Raw genomic sequence first — 14,130 nt, 5'->3', positions numbered from 1 at the left:
CTTTTATGATATCAACGAAGTGTTGGGCTGGAGTGTCAGTCTGGTCAGTGGCATCATTACTGGCGACATCAGCTTTTAGGCTCCGTCGATTTAAGGAATGAGATTTGTGATAGTCGGAAGGAGCTATGTAGACCGGTGGGTAAAGAAAAGATAAGTAACATCGGCCCGCCCACCCCCTGGGTAGCCAGGTGTATGCATTTTCACCGCACACGAAATAAACATTGGGAGGGGTGAGTGTTGGGGGACTACTGAAAGTCTGTAGTTTATAAGTGTAATTACATCTACTATAACCTACGGATAGATGTCCGGTACCCTGCACACAGAAGGAGGAGGATGTATTCAATACCGGGACCGGAATTATCTTCTCATCTGAGACATTTCGCTCCTGGAAATACTTGAAATACTCAGTAAAATTAAAGGTCATGAAATCCAACACTTCATCCCTCAACCAGGTATCATTCTCATGATCAGTGTATACGTTCATACAGGCGGTAGGATCAAGGGTACCATCCGTCCCCTCAGCATTAGGAGTAAAACCTTGGTGTGTCTCTATATAGGCTAAAATCAAAGCGTAATCCTTCTCTGAGAATCGACGTTCATCTATAGCGTAATGTTCATATAACATGGATAACATTTTAAACCAGGCTTCGCAACTACCTAAATAAGACAGGGGCATTGATATGAACAAATCCTGCTTATGCATCACTGACGGGAGAAGGCCACAGACCCAACAATCAGTAACATTTGTGGAACTATGAGTCTGGTGTAGCATCTCAATAAAAGCATTATGTACATATGTCTGTCGGTGTCTCTCCTTATGGGGGGCAAAAGTCTGGAAATGATGTTCCTTAGGGGCAGGGGTAGACACTATCAAGGTGTGCACAGGATGGCGAAACTCTAGATATATAAACAGACCTAAGCATAGCACAAAGGATACAATCAATATAGAAATGAAAACAATTTTAACACGCAAACTCCATGAGGAGAACATTGGCAAATGTGGGGGAATGGCACGGGGTACTATGGGCCGCCCTTCTTCAGGGACAAAACGAGCAAAAGGGTACATTTTCCTCACTAAAAGTCCAATATAATCTCGGGATAAAAAGGCTACGAGCAGTCCGACCTGCCGGAGGGTGCTTCTTTCCTGTGTCCGTATAGAGCCTCACAGGCAGACTCCTATTGTTCAGAAAAAGAAAAACAGAAAAACTTCTCGCGTTGGGGTCGCACTTGACACAACCCTTGTTGAAAAGAAACTCCACCTGGGCCCCCACCAATCCAATCAATGTCTCTACTTTCGTTCTGAACAGAGCTTTACTGAAAGTTCCACGCTCTCAACGAGTTCAGTCCAGTGTTCTATCAATCCTTAGGTCTTTGCCGAGGCTTCCAACTTCACTTGTCAAGGCTAGACCTAGGATTCCCTATTTCCGGGGCCGCAGGTGATATCGATCCCGACCAGGGGTGCCAGGATTCACAAACAAAGCAGGCACACTGGGATCAGACGGGGAGCTGGGCTCCTGACCAGGCGCCTCACTCGGAGCAATTGAGTGGTCGCAAAAAGGGTCTTGCAGGCTCACAGCACTCTCCCCTCGCCCGTCAACTTCTCTGCGGGTGTCCAGGGAAGGTCGTTTCCTAGTGCTGGGCTCGCCCTGGTTTGGCAGGCCTTCCTCCTGGTCAAGCTGCTCCCTTGGCAATGGGAGAGGAACTCGCTTAAGATGGGAGATATGGATCCAGCGCTGCTTACCCTCAACTTTCACCGCTGTTCGCGTTGCCAGGAGCACCTGGTATGGTCGGGACCAGCGCGGATCCAGGCTCGATTTTCGTTGATAGTTCCGAACCAAGACCCACTGTCCAGGTTCCACGTTGTGTCCGGGTCCCTCCGGCAGGGGCTGCAGTACGGCAGATATCTGTTGATGAATGGAATGGAGATCTTTAGTCAAAGCATACAAATAATCAGTCAGCATAGGATGGTCTATGTCCCTGAAGGATTTGGGCCGAGGTACTCCCCACACGTTGGCAGGTCTGCCAAAGATTACCTCATAAGGGGAGACACCGCTCCGGGAATGTGGAGTGGTTCTTACGGACAACAAGGCCAGGGGTAGAAGATCAGGCCATTTTAATCCTGTCGTGTCCTGAAGTTTAGCCAGTTTCAATTTCAGAATCCCATTGTATTTCTCAACTAGGCCTGCTGATTGAGGATGTCGGGCTGCGTGGAACTTCTGCTGAATGGACAGACCCTTGCATACATGCCTAACTAAGTCAGCATTGAAATGCGTCCCGTTGTCACTCCAAATCACCCGTGGCAACCCATATCGAGGGAAAAACTCCTTTACCAGAGCTTTCGCGGTTGCCAGGGCAGTATTCTCCTTTGTGGGATACGCCTCCACCCATTTACTAAAAGTACAGATTACCACCAGCACGTATTTCAAATTGTTAACTCGTTCTAGCTGTATGTAATCCATTTGGAGTACTTCAAAAGGCATGGTGGGCGGCGCAAAACTACCCGCCAAGACGGGAATGCTAACCCCAGGATTATGCTGGAGACAGATCATGCAATGCTGAACCAGGTTCCTAGCTGTCTTATGAATATTAACATTGTACCAGACAGGATCCAATGTGGCACAGATGCCCTGGACCCCTACATGTGAAGGTCCGTGTGCCATAGCTACTACTGCATTTACAAATGCGTTTGGCAGTAACCATCTACACCTCTCTGACAAATCAGTCCAACATCCATTCTCATCAAGCCTCCCCACCTGTTCTTGCCAATATGTCAATTCTTCCGGGGTCATCTCCTTTTGTAGCTCTTTCACGCTGTCTATGGTGTTGTTAAAAACCCCTGCCTCTATCATTTTTGTCACTACAAACATGGAAGTGGTGTCAGACTGGGCTGTTTCCTTGGCGATCCTATCCGCAAAGGAATTTCCCCTCCCCACATCATCTACTACAATCTTGTGTGCGCTACATTTCACTATGGCCAGGGTTTTAGGCAACGTTAATGCAGCCAGCAATCGGTCAACTAATGGCCCATTCTTTATCTTTTCGCCATGAGATGTCAAGAATCCTCTTTCCGCCCATAACCTCCCGAAGCTATGTGCTACGCCGAACGCATATTGGCTATCGGTGTAGACATTTAGCTTCAAGCATTTTCCCAACTCGCAGGCCCTGAATAATGCAACCAATTCGGCCGCCTGGGCCGACCGGTACGGTATCTTGGCTGCCTCGACTACCGTTTGCAGGGTAGTGATCGCATAAGCCGCAGCTGTCGTACCATCCGGTAATCTAAAGCAGGACCCATCAACATACAATTCTCCTTGGGCATCAGAAAGTGGGGTGTCAATTAAGTCTATCCGGCCCTTTGTCTCTTCTTCAGTTCGAAAAATACAATCATGTATGTCTTGTCCACCATCCCCTGAAGGGAGGGGCAACAGTGTGGCAGGGTTCAAGTTAACACATTGTTTGATCGTTATATGAGGTGCAAACAGGGTCAATTCGTACCCTGTACGACGCGCACTCGTTAAGTGCTGCGTCTGTGTCCTGTTTAATAATACGTCCACAGCATGAGGCACCATCACTGTCAGATCCGTATTCAGGACTAGCCCTTCCGATTGTCTGATTGATATGGCCACTGCCGCTGCAGCCCTCAGACAACTGGGAAGTGCTCTGGCGACATTATCCAAAACCGCCGAGAAATATGCACAAGGCCTTTGCTTACCACCAAAGTCCTGTGTCAACACTGAAAGAGAGCAACCGTCCACCTCATGCACATAGAGCACAAAAGGCTTCCGGTAGTCAGGGGTGCCAAGCACAGGAGCAGAGCAAAGAGCAGTTTTCAGAACAGAAAAAGCAGTCTGGCATTCATCAGTCCAAGGTAAGGGTTCATGCACATCCTTCGTAGTTAGATACAAGAAAGGTTTAGTCAAGAGAGAATAGTTAGCAATCCATTGGCGACAGTAGGAGGTTATACCAAGCAAAGCGCGGACATCACGTTGCGTGCGAGGAACAGGCATGTTAGTTATGGTTGCGATGCGCTCAGAAGTCAACCGTCTTCCCTCCTTCGACAGGAGATGACCGAGATAGGTCACCTCCGGTCGACAATATTGAAATTTAGAGAGCGACACCTTGTTACCATGAGTGGCCAAGTGCCGTAGCAGGGTAACCGTAGCATCGCGGCAACCCTGTTCTGTATCAGAGGCCACAAGGAGGTCGTCAACATACTGCAATAGGACATTACCTGGCGGCAATTGTAAAGAATCCAATACTCTTTTTAGGGCTTGGCTGTAGATACTAGGGCTTTCGGTATACCCCTGGGGGGCGCGACAGAATCTAAAGCTGCGGCCCCCCAATGAGAAACCGAACAAATGTCTGCTATCTGGATGTATGGGAATGCTAAAGAAGGCATTCTTCAAATCAATCACCGAGAAAAATGCGGCAGTGGGAGGAATCATAGTCAAAATGGAATTAATGTCAGGTACCACCGGATATTGGGGTACCACAATCTTGTTAATCAATCACAAATCGGTAAGTATCTGCATAATCAGGAGATTGGGGTACGGGGGCTCATTTAAGAATCGGAAGAATGGGACTGTTACAAACATTAGAGGCCGTTTCCTCCACCACCCCTGTTCTAATCAAGTCAGAAATAATGGCCAGTAAAGCGCGTTCCCCTGCGGGGGCTATTTTATACTGTGGGATCCTTGGCAATTTGGCATTCTGTTTCAGGGTGATGGACACCGGGGGAATTTGTAGGAATCCTACGTCAGTGTCCCCCAGGGCCCAAAGATCCTTCGGGAGTTGTGCAAGCTCAGGAGGTAGTGAGTCCGTTTTCGAAAAACATTGAACGGAGGGGATAGAGGTATTCCGAATGGTCAGATAAACTCCATCAGGGGAGCAATAGATGTGGGCATGCAATCGTTTCAATATATCCATACCAAGGAGATTTTCCCCACACTGGGAGGTGAGGAGGAAAGGCGATTCTATTGTAACCGGTCCCACAGTAAGGGAAAGCGGTTTCGAAATGGGGCTCACCACCGGAGTTCCAGAGAACCCTACGGACACATTAGTCTGGCCAGACAGAGCGGCCCCCGGGACCAGGGCACGTGAAACAGAACTGTTCATAGCCCCTGTGTCAACCAAAAATTTACCTGATGCATCCAACAATCGTGCATGGACATAAGGTCCAGCTTGATCTATCGGGATTGACATATGCCCCTTACTCTGCCCTTGGCTGTCCTATGCTGGAGTATACCCGGCGTCTTCGTCCGTTACACGTCCATTATTGTAGTACTGTTTACCCTGGTTTTGGTCGAAATAATTCTGACTGTTCTCACCTCGGGCTGCCTGTTCTTGTCTCGTGTATCCACCACGGTGCCCACTCATCCTTCCCCGTCCGCGACCCCTTGAAGCCGTATTCTGTTCATATAGTAACGGACACTGCGCTCTCCAATGCCCCTCCTCTTTACAGAAAGCACATTGATTTATGCCCAAATCTGTTCGCCCAGCCGTTTGCGTCTGTCCCGCCCCTCTTGGAGCGAAATTCTGCAACCCTCGTCCTCTTCCTCTACCTCTCTCCACTTGCTGTAGTAACACTCGCGTTTTCAATTCTTTTGACTTTCTTTCTGTCTTATCCTTGCTCTCATTTTCCCGATGCTCATAATACTGAGCCATGCTCAGTATCGTGGAGGGCGTGGTGGTCGTCCAGGTACTCTCGGCTGCCTGTAACCGAGCCGATACCTCGGGTAGCAAATTTGTTACAAATCTATTAACAAATAAACGTACACCCCCTTCCGTTGCCAAGTCCTGTCCGCTGAAGTCAATGAACACTCCCTCAAACCTCGTGAAAAAGTCAGAGACACTCTCGTCCTTCTTTTGCTTACAGGCCGTCAGCTTGTCCCAATCTACCTTCCTGGGTGGGATCAATGAGTGCATATAAATTATTATTCTCTCAGGCAAGGCCAGTATCTCAGGTCGGGGCTTGTTCCCTGTTTACGATCTCTGTCCCAGTTTCTCAATTGATCCCATGTCCCACCAAATTCCGTAACATGGTCCTGGTCATGTACCTGGCGCCAAATGTCCACCGGTACTAATAAAGCAAAGAATAATTCAATATCTGCCAACGTCATTACCGCTGACGAGGCGGCCTCGGTCAGTTCCTTGTAATATGCGGTGGGGTTCTTTCTAGGATCTGGCAACTGGCTTTTTAGGGATAGTACCTCACTCCGCTTCCAGGGGGTATAGACCCATTGTTCCTGGAACCGGGCGTCTACCCCGGGACGGGTAATGACGCCGTGGGCATCTACTACTGCGGCAACTTCTGGATGAAAGATAGGGTGCACTTCCCGCATGGGGAACTGGGAGAATCCGGCGGGAGTGGTAGACTGCAAACGAGTCCTATAGGAGACCAAGGTCTGTACCTTCCCATACACCTCTTCCGGTGCCAACTGAGATTTATGGACCTGATCAAGAATATCATATAGTATGGCCGGAGCCTTCCCTTCCTGATGTACCTGTTCCCACACAGAAATAAGACGGTTGGCCATATGCTCCAGAGCATGCTGTTGCATCACCGGTTCATAGTCTCTCATAGTACTCCAAATATCGGCAAGCGTATAAATGGGATGTCGCATCCACTGGGATGCTTGTGTAGCTATAGTTTCCCTTTCTTCCGTTCCCAAGGCCGAACGAGTGAACAACTTCCTACCCTCAGTGAGACTGGCCGGACGTAGCGGAGTAGTTGCAGCTGTTACCGGCGTGGTGCTGGCGGAGGAGGAGGGCAGAACAGAAGGGGAAGGCATTGACCCCAGCGACAGCTGAGGGGTCCCGGCTGCAGCTGCCGTCAATAAATTAGGCAGTATGGCCATAACTTCAGACACAGATGTCGGCAACCGAGAGAGGTTCGGCTGGGAGGGAGGGGTAGTGGTGGCCAGGGGGGCCGAAGCCGAGGCCCCCTGGGACATATCCGGAGCTGGGGCCGAGGCCCCTGATACCTCCGGATATATCCTCTGTGGCACATAAGGGGGTGGTGGTCTGGTGTCCAGTAAATCCTCTATCTCATCTTCTGCATTCGGGCGGGTCACATAGCTCTTATCCACCTTCAGTCGGAACTCACGATTCATGCAATCCAATCCCTTTTCTACTCTGTCTCGGTCATAGGCCATAGCTTTCTGAGTAACATTCTGTCCTGCCTTACCTCTGGCTACTTTCTCTTCCCTTATTCGCCGTTGTTTGGCCTCCTTCTGCCATGCAACGAGGGCGTCAAACATGGCCTGCCTACTTCGCCTAGAAAACAGCTGTTCCTGTAGGAACGCAATTTTCTTTTCATCAAATGAGACTGTTTTGGGCCAGCGTAACTCCTCATTGCCCTTGGTATACTTATGCCACAGAGTGCAAAACAACAACGGAGAGATCCCATGTTTGACATACATAAAATGGCTAGGACTGCCCTCCGGCGGGGCGGGTTGGCTCTCCGCTAGTCTAGAGTCACTTGTTCGACAGCAGCAGCCAAAACAATTCAATTTACTAAAACAGGACATTTTGGTTAGTTTTCAGACATGTATACACGAACAACAATCAACACGAATCATACACAACGTACAATCAGTATCAGAGAACCAAGCCCGTCGACTCTGGTTCACAGTCCAAAACACCAAACTACACGCGGGATTCCGGCCACCCTCCTGGCTCACCACTAAGACCAGCCCCCAACGAGGACTTGCCCCGTCAGGAGTATGCCCTGTGGCTACCCAGTCTAGGTCGCGGGTCTGTCCACGTGCAATCCGTTTGTAATCCTTCGGCGCGCCGTTTTTACTCAAATCAAATGCAACCTGTACGTACTTCAAGTCAAACCACGGTAATGCTAACCTTAATCAAACAAGACACCACCCTCCGGTGCGTGTCCTCAAATCAATGCACCGCTGTCCAGCGCGAGCTTCAATCAAATGCAATCCGTGTTCAAAATCAAAAACGCATCGTTCTCAACGAATGCTCTCAAATCAATCAAATTGCACACCGTCTTCAACGCGTGCCTTAACCAATAATGCACCGTTTACAACGCGTGCGTCAAAATCAAATCAATACTCACCGGGTGCACCCAGATACGAATGTTCGTTCTCCGCTGCCAACTCCTCTAGACCAAAATCGATCCAGTTCCTGGGTTAAGCCCGTAGGACCCCGGTGAAGGGTAACTAGCAGCAGGGGACGTACCGAAAAGTCGTGCAGGGTGGGAGAAATCCTCAGGCTCCTCTCCCGCCAACCGGTCAGGACGCCCCCAACCCCACCACCCGAATACGGGGGGGGAAAAAGACCCTTTCACGGGGTCCCTTCGTGGTCGCCAACTGAAGTGTCCAAATTAATTATTCCAAGGGCCACACTTACCATTGGCCCGAAATGCTAGGTAAGAAGGAGCAGTTGGCAACGTGGAAGGTTCAAACGTTTATTTGCAATCACAGAACTCTATATAGAGGAGCCTCGTCGATCCTCACCCATCAGGTGCGCCGAGGTAGATTGCTGGCTCCTTGACAGTAACACACTTTTATACATTATCAGTACAGCATACAAAACCATATATGTGGAAAAGTACCAGTTAGTCCTGGCGCCCCTAATGAGCTCATGCCCATTTCTAGTTTCGGTTACACATACAAAGGGTTACTATCTTTACAGAGAAGGTCGAAAGGGTAACTCCCTTTTCGTCCCAGGCCTAGAGGAATTTGCCTGATACTCCCTTTTAGCAGATGTGACCTTGCTTCTCAGCAACTCAGCCTGTCTCCTAATTAAATGCAAGGAAAGGGGGAAGCAGAGGGTGTGCGGAAAAGACCACGTGACTCTTAAGTGAGAGGGAGAGCCGTAATCCAAGATGGAGACAGTTCGGTTTCTCGGCCCTTTTTGTCGTACTAAACATAATCGGGGATCTCGAGCCGTTTAACTCACCATAACGCGGTAAACTATCATTAGGTATACTGCGCTACTCATATCGTAATATCTTGAATACCTCACATGTGTGAGGTCTTGTTTTGATCTACAAGAAACATTTTTTATGGATGTTGCATGAAACATAAACAGAACATTTCTCTGCAAAATGTCTGGAATAGACTCTCACACATCACCCACATTAAAAATAATTTAAAGGATAAACGTATTCAAATCAATATGTTTAAGAATCATTAAGGCCATAAGGGACAGAGCTGGCATTGTCAGGTCCCCTGACAGGGGACCCCTGAAAGGCTGGGGCCCTGGACAACAGTCCACTTTGCCTGTGCCTTAAAATGTCTCTGCTCTTTATATAACCTTGTCTTCAACATCTGAATGTGAAACAATCCATGCAGACATCTACAGGAACCTACTGAGGGGTGCCAAAATAAAATACTACTGAAGTGCACATTTTGCACTGTACTATTTAGTGTTGTGCTCGGTTTCTTGCCCAACAGTTCGTAAAATATATGGAAAGGAGCTTGAACTGGACTGCAATGGTGACACCATACAGAACAACCACATTTCACATTAAAAAGCATGAATTTCATAGAGAAGGCTGCATACAGTATATGGAAAATATATAGACACAAAAGGTTGATAACGAATGGCCTGGTAACAAAGTGCGGTAATATCACAGCGTGGTATTAACGATGCCGGACTATATCCTTGTCTCTGACAGGCAATTCTGAATTTCACATCTGGAATGAGGAATCATATGGGGAAGCACCATTTTCCGCCTGTTTTTCCTGGATTATGGCCCAATATATATTTCCAGTCACTTTTTGCAGATGGACATATGCCTGAAAGTACTAGACCACTTTTAATCATGTTTTGGCCAAACACCGGAGTTTTGGACATAAGATTACAGAGTCACAACAAGGGTCGCATCATTTGAAATTCCAAAGAATATTTAAAAGAAGGTAACGTTTAAGTAGCGCCGTGTATAAGAAGTGCTCACCAACATTACAGTCTGTTTTGAGCCCCCAACAGATATATTGCATGCTACAACAGCTCAAGTGCAGGTATTTGATATACTCCAACTGCTGTCCTCTGGCTTCTTGCAGAGCACAAGTGTGTTAGTCTTTTCACAAAAGGCATTCAGGGCCGGACAGGCCATTCTCTGACACTTTGGCATTCCATAGTGGCCTGGTCAGTAGGGGCTGTTTTCAGATCTGGATGGGCTGCCTTGACACATGCATGAAGGACCACATGCCCCCATTCTAGTTGCAGCCTCCTTCTGTGTGGGACTAGTATGAACATTTTGACAAGCTGATTTTGAGTTCCTTTATGGCCCTGTAGTATTAGCTAGAGTTCAGCCACATATGTGAGAAGCAATGGTGTCCCTCAGAACACCCAATTTGTGCCTTTCAAAGTAATTCTCCAGGTGCAGTCAGTTAACAGGTGTCTCTTCCTTAGTCAATTTCTCACAAGTCATAAGTGTCAGACATTGTGCATGTGTTGCATGCATACCACCTGCTGACTGACACATGTTGACCAGAAATAGGAACAAACACACACAACTATTTTCAGAGTGGGGTGCAGCCAGAGATCTCTGGAAGCCACAAAGACAATACACCTGCTTTCGACCAAGACCATCACCATCGGGACATGAAACGTGAGGACCATGTAAAGGAAAGGCATGACTGCCCACTGGCAGCGGAGATGGAAAAATACAACTTTGCTCTGCTTGGCATCAGTGAGACCACCTCATGAAGAAAAGACTGGCTTCATGAGGAATACCGCTGTATTCTGGACATGTGGAAGAGATCGACCCACATACTCAGGGAGTAGCACTGATGCTATTGCTATTGCCAACAGCCAACAGAGTCCTGATAGGCTTGGAAGCTCATGGTCCCTGAATCACCACGGCGACCTTACGCACAAAGAAAAAGAGGATCAACATGAATGTTATCCAGTGCTATGCATCTACAAATGACAGCAAAGAAGAGGAAAAAGAACAGCTTTACAACAGACTCCAGTCCATCCTGAAGAAATGTCATGAGGGAGACATCACCATACTGCTGGGGGACCTCAATGCCAAGATTGACAGTGACAACACTAGGTAGAAAGAAGTCATGGGCAACCATGGCCTTGGCGACATGAACGAGAATGGTGCAGGCTGACACCAGACCATTCAGCAGAGAATCAGATCGACCATGTCTGCATTGCCAAGAAGTTCCGAAGGTCCCCACAGGATGTGAGAGTGATCAGAGGAGAGGACATGGCATCAGACCATCACCTTGTCATGGACAGGCTAAAGCTGAAGAAAGCATGGCTGCAACTGACAAACAAACGCCAGCGATATAACACCACCCTCCTCAAAGATGCACAGAAACAGAGTGAATACTCTGTCAACCTCAGTAACAAGTTTCAAGTTTTGCAAGAAATAGAGGATGATAGAGACCCAGTAAAAAGTCACTGGGAAAAGATCAAAGAAACAGTAACATCAACCTGCCAGGAGGTACTGGGTCCCAAGAAACATCATTATTAAGAATGGATCCCCACCGAGACTCTCTGCACAATCCAAGTGAGAAAGGAAAAGAAAGCTGGAGTCAACACCAGCCGAACAAGAGAAGAAAAAGCTCAAGGCGAATATTCCAAAACCAACAAGGAAGCAAGGAGAAGCTTAAGAGCAGACAAGTGAAGAGTCTTTGATGGTCTTGCCACAGAAGCCCAGGCAGCAGCAAGCCATGGAAACTTGAAACTACTCTACGACATAACAAGGAAACTCTCCGGCAAATACAGCAAGCCTGGAAGACCTGTTAAAGACAAAGCTGGGATGACAAGCATGGGTAACGAAGGCCAACAATGAAGATGGGCGGAGCACTTTGAAGAACTGCTGAAGCAGCCCATCAAACAGCCTCCACCAAACATGCAGCCAGCTGACAAGGACTTGCCAATCGCCTGCAGCAGGCCAACCACGGAAGAAATACAGCAAGCCATCAAACATCTGAGAAATGGGAAGGCAGTAGGACCTGACAATATTCCTGCAGAGGAACAGAAGGCAGACATTGAAACATCAGTAGACATGCTCGACCACATGTTTGGAAGAATCTGGGGAAAAGGAAAAGGTGCCATCAGGATGGAAGGAGGAATATCTGATCATGATCCCCAAGAAAGGAGACCTGAGTAATTGCACAAACTACACAGGAATAACTCTTATGTCAACCCCAGGCAAAGTATTCAACAGAGTCATCCTAAACAGAATGATGGAAAAAGTTACGAGACCAACATGCTGGCTTCCACATTGCCAGATCCTTCACACCAGATTGTAACACTGCCCATCATCATTGAGCAGTCGATGGAATCGAACTCCTCAATCTATATCAGCCTCATCGACAATGAGAAGGCATTCAACAGAGTGGACAGGGAGACTCTTTGGAAACCTCTCTGCCACTACGGTGTGCCAGATAAACTTGTAAGAATCAACAGGAAATCTTCGAGAAAATAACCTGCAAGATAGTCTTAGGAGGACAACTCACAGAAGCCTTCGAAATGAGAACCGGAGTCCATCAGGGTAGTTTGCTCTCACTTTTTCTCTTCCTGCTGGCCATAGACTGGATCATAAAGACATCCACGTAGTAAAAATAAATGTGATCCAGTGGGCACCTTGGATGCAGCTCCATGACCTGGACTGTGCAGACGACCTGGATGTACTCCCCATACCCATCTGCAGATGCAAGAGAAGACTGACGAAGTGGCAGCCACCTCAGCACAACTTGGCCTCAACATCTACAGGGGGAAAACCAAGACCCTGATGGCTAACACTGCCAGCACAGATGCCGTAACTCTTGCAGGCAATGCACTGGAAGAGGTTGAGGCCATCACCTATCTGGGCAGTGTTATAGACAGGCAGAGTGGCGCAAATGCCGACGTCAAGGCAAGAATCTGTAAAGTAAGGGCTGCCTTCATTTAGCTAAAGAAAATCTGGAACTCCGAGGACCACTCGCTGCAAAGCAAGATCAGGCATTTTAACACCAACGTAAAATCTGTACTTCTATTTGGAGCAGAAACTTGGAAGACAACAGAGACCACCATCAACAAAGTCTAGACCTTCATCAACAACTGTATGAGGAAAATCCTCCAAATTTGCTGGCTAAACACCATCGGCAGCAACGACCTATGGCAGCAGACTTTCCAATACCCTGCACATGTAGAAATCACGAAACCACAGGCCCACATCAAACACCCCCAGGCAAGCTCCACCTGGAACCCTCAAGGGAAAAAGGAAAAGAGTAAGGCCAAGAAACACCTGGCACCAATCCTCAAGGCTGACTGCAAGGGGATGGGTTACACCTGGAGTCAGATTGAAAGGTAAGCCAAGGACCAGTGCTAAATTCGTTTAAAAAAAAAAAGTGCCAGGGCTCTTGTCAGGAGGCCACTGCAGCTTGCACCACCCATTGCCCCTACCAGTGCTGCCATTTACAGTACTATCATGACTAGCCATCACACGATTACAAGTGTGACAATTCAGACTGTAAATATAAATTAAAATGACTAATATATGCCGCCCAAGCTAATCTTAAAGCTTTGGGTAGCAGGTATTAGTGATTTTAATACATATTTGATTATCAAAAAACAGCTGTTGTGCTCCTCAAAAAATAAGATAAACAGCACCACCATGCAACAGACTATCATAGGAGCCAGTGTTGATAATAAAGTGCTGGTTGTGAGCACCGGAAACCATCGGCTCAAATTAAGCACTGCTTCCAGGACCCACCTTGTTTGTGGCAATCTGGTGGGAAGTGGTCCAGTGTCGTAGAGTCAAGGGGGACTGAGGAGAAATGGCGCAAGAAACAAATGGGAGGGTGGCATGAATGCGGCATAGCCAGAGGTGAGTGGTGTGTCAGAAGACTTGGGGTGAAGCAGCACGTGATGTTCCTACCATGGCTATTTTATGCAGACAGACCACGCTGCTGATGACAAATACCTACCAGTTCTAAGGGAAACTCTAGGGTTGGTGAACAGGCAGTTTAGAGGGCCGCCCGCCAAACATGAAAATCAGGCCTTTAGAGTTTAATTGTGTAAGACATCCTCTGAAATCGTTCCTTCATTTATTGTACTTAAAAACAGATTGTGCAATTTCAACTCACTCTGTTTTAATGGTTTTATTTATATATTTCAGATATTAAATGTTGTTAATTGCAGCTGCATTGTTTCTTGCTG

General features: G+C 47.7%; 1 pseudogene; it reads left to right on the top strand.

Annotated features, from left to right (window-relative positions):
* LOC146798779 (uncharacterized) overlaps positions 1–13,726 on the top strand; it is a 33,875-nt pseudogene extending 20,149 nt beyond the window's left edge.
* Positions 13,727–14,130: the final 404 nt, after the last annotated feature.

This window comes from Triturus cristatus, chromosome 9 (genome assembly GCF_964204655.1).
Source record: "Triturus cristatus chromosome 9, aTriCri1.1, whole genome shotgun sequence".
NCBI classification, from domain to species: domain Eukaryota; kingdom Metazoa; phylum Chordata; class Amphibia; order Caudata; family Salamandridae; genus Triturus; species Triturus cristatus.
Note: the sequence above shows the minus strand (reverse complement) of the source record. Positions and strands in the feature narration are given on the sequence as shown.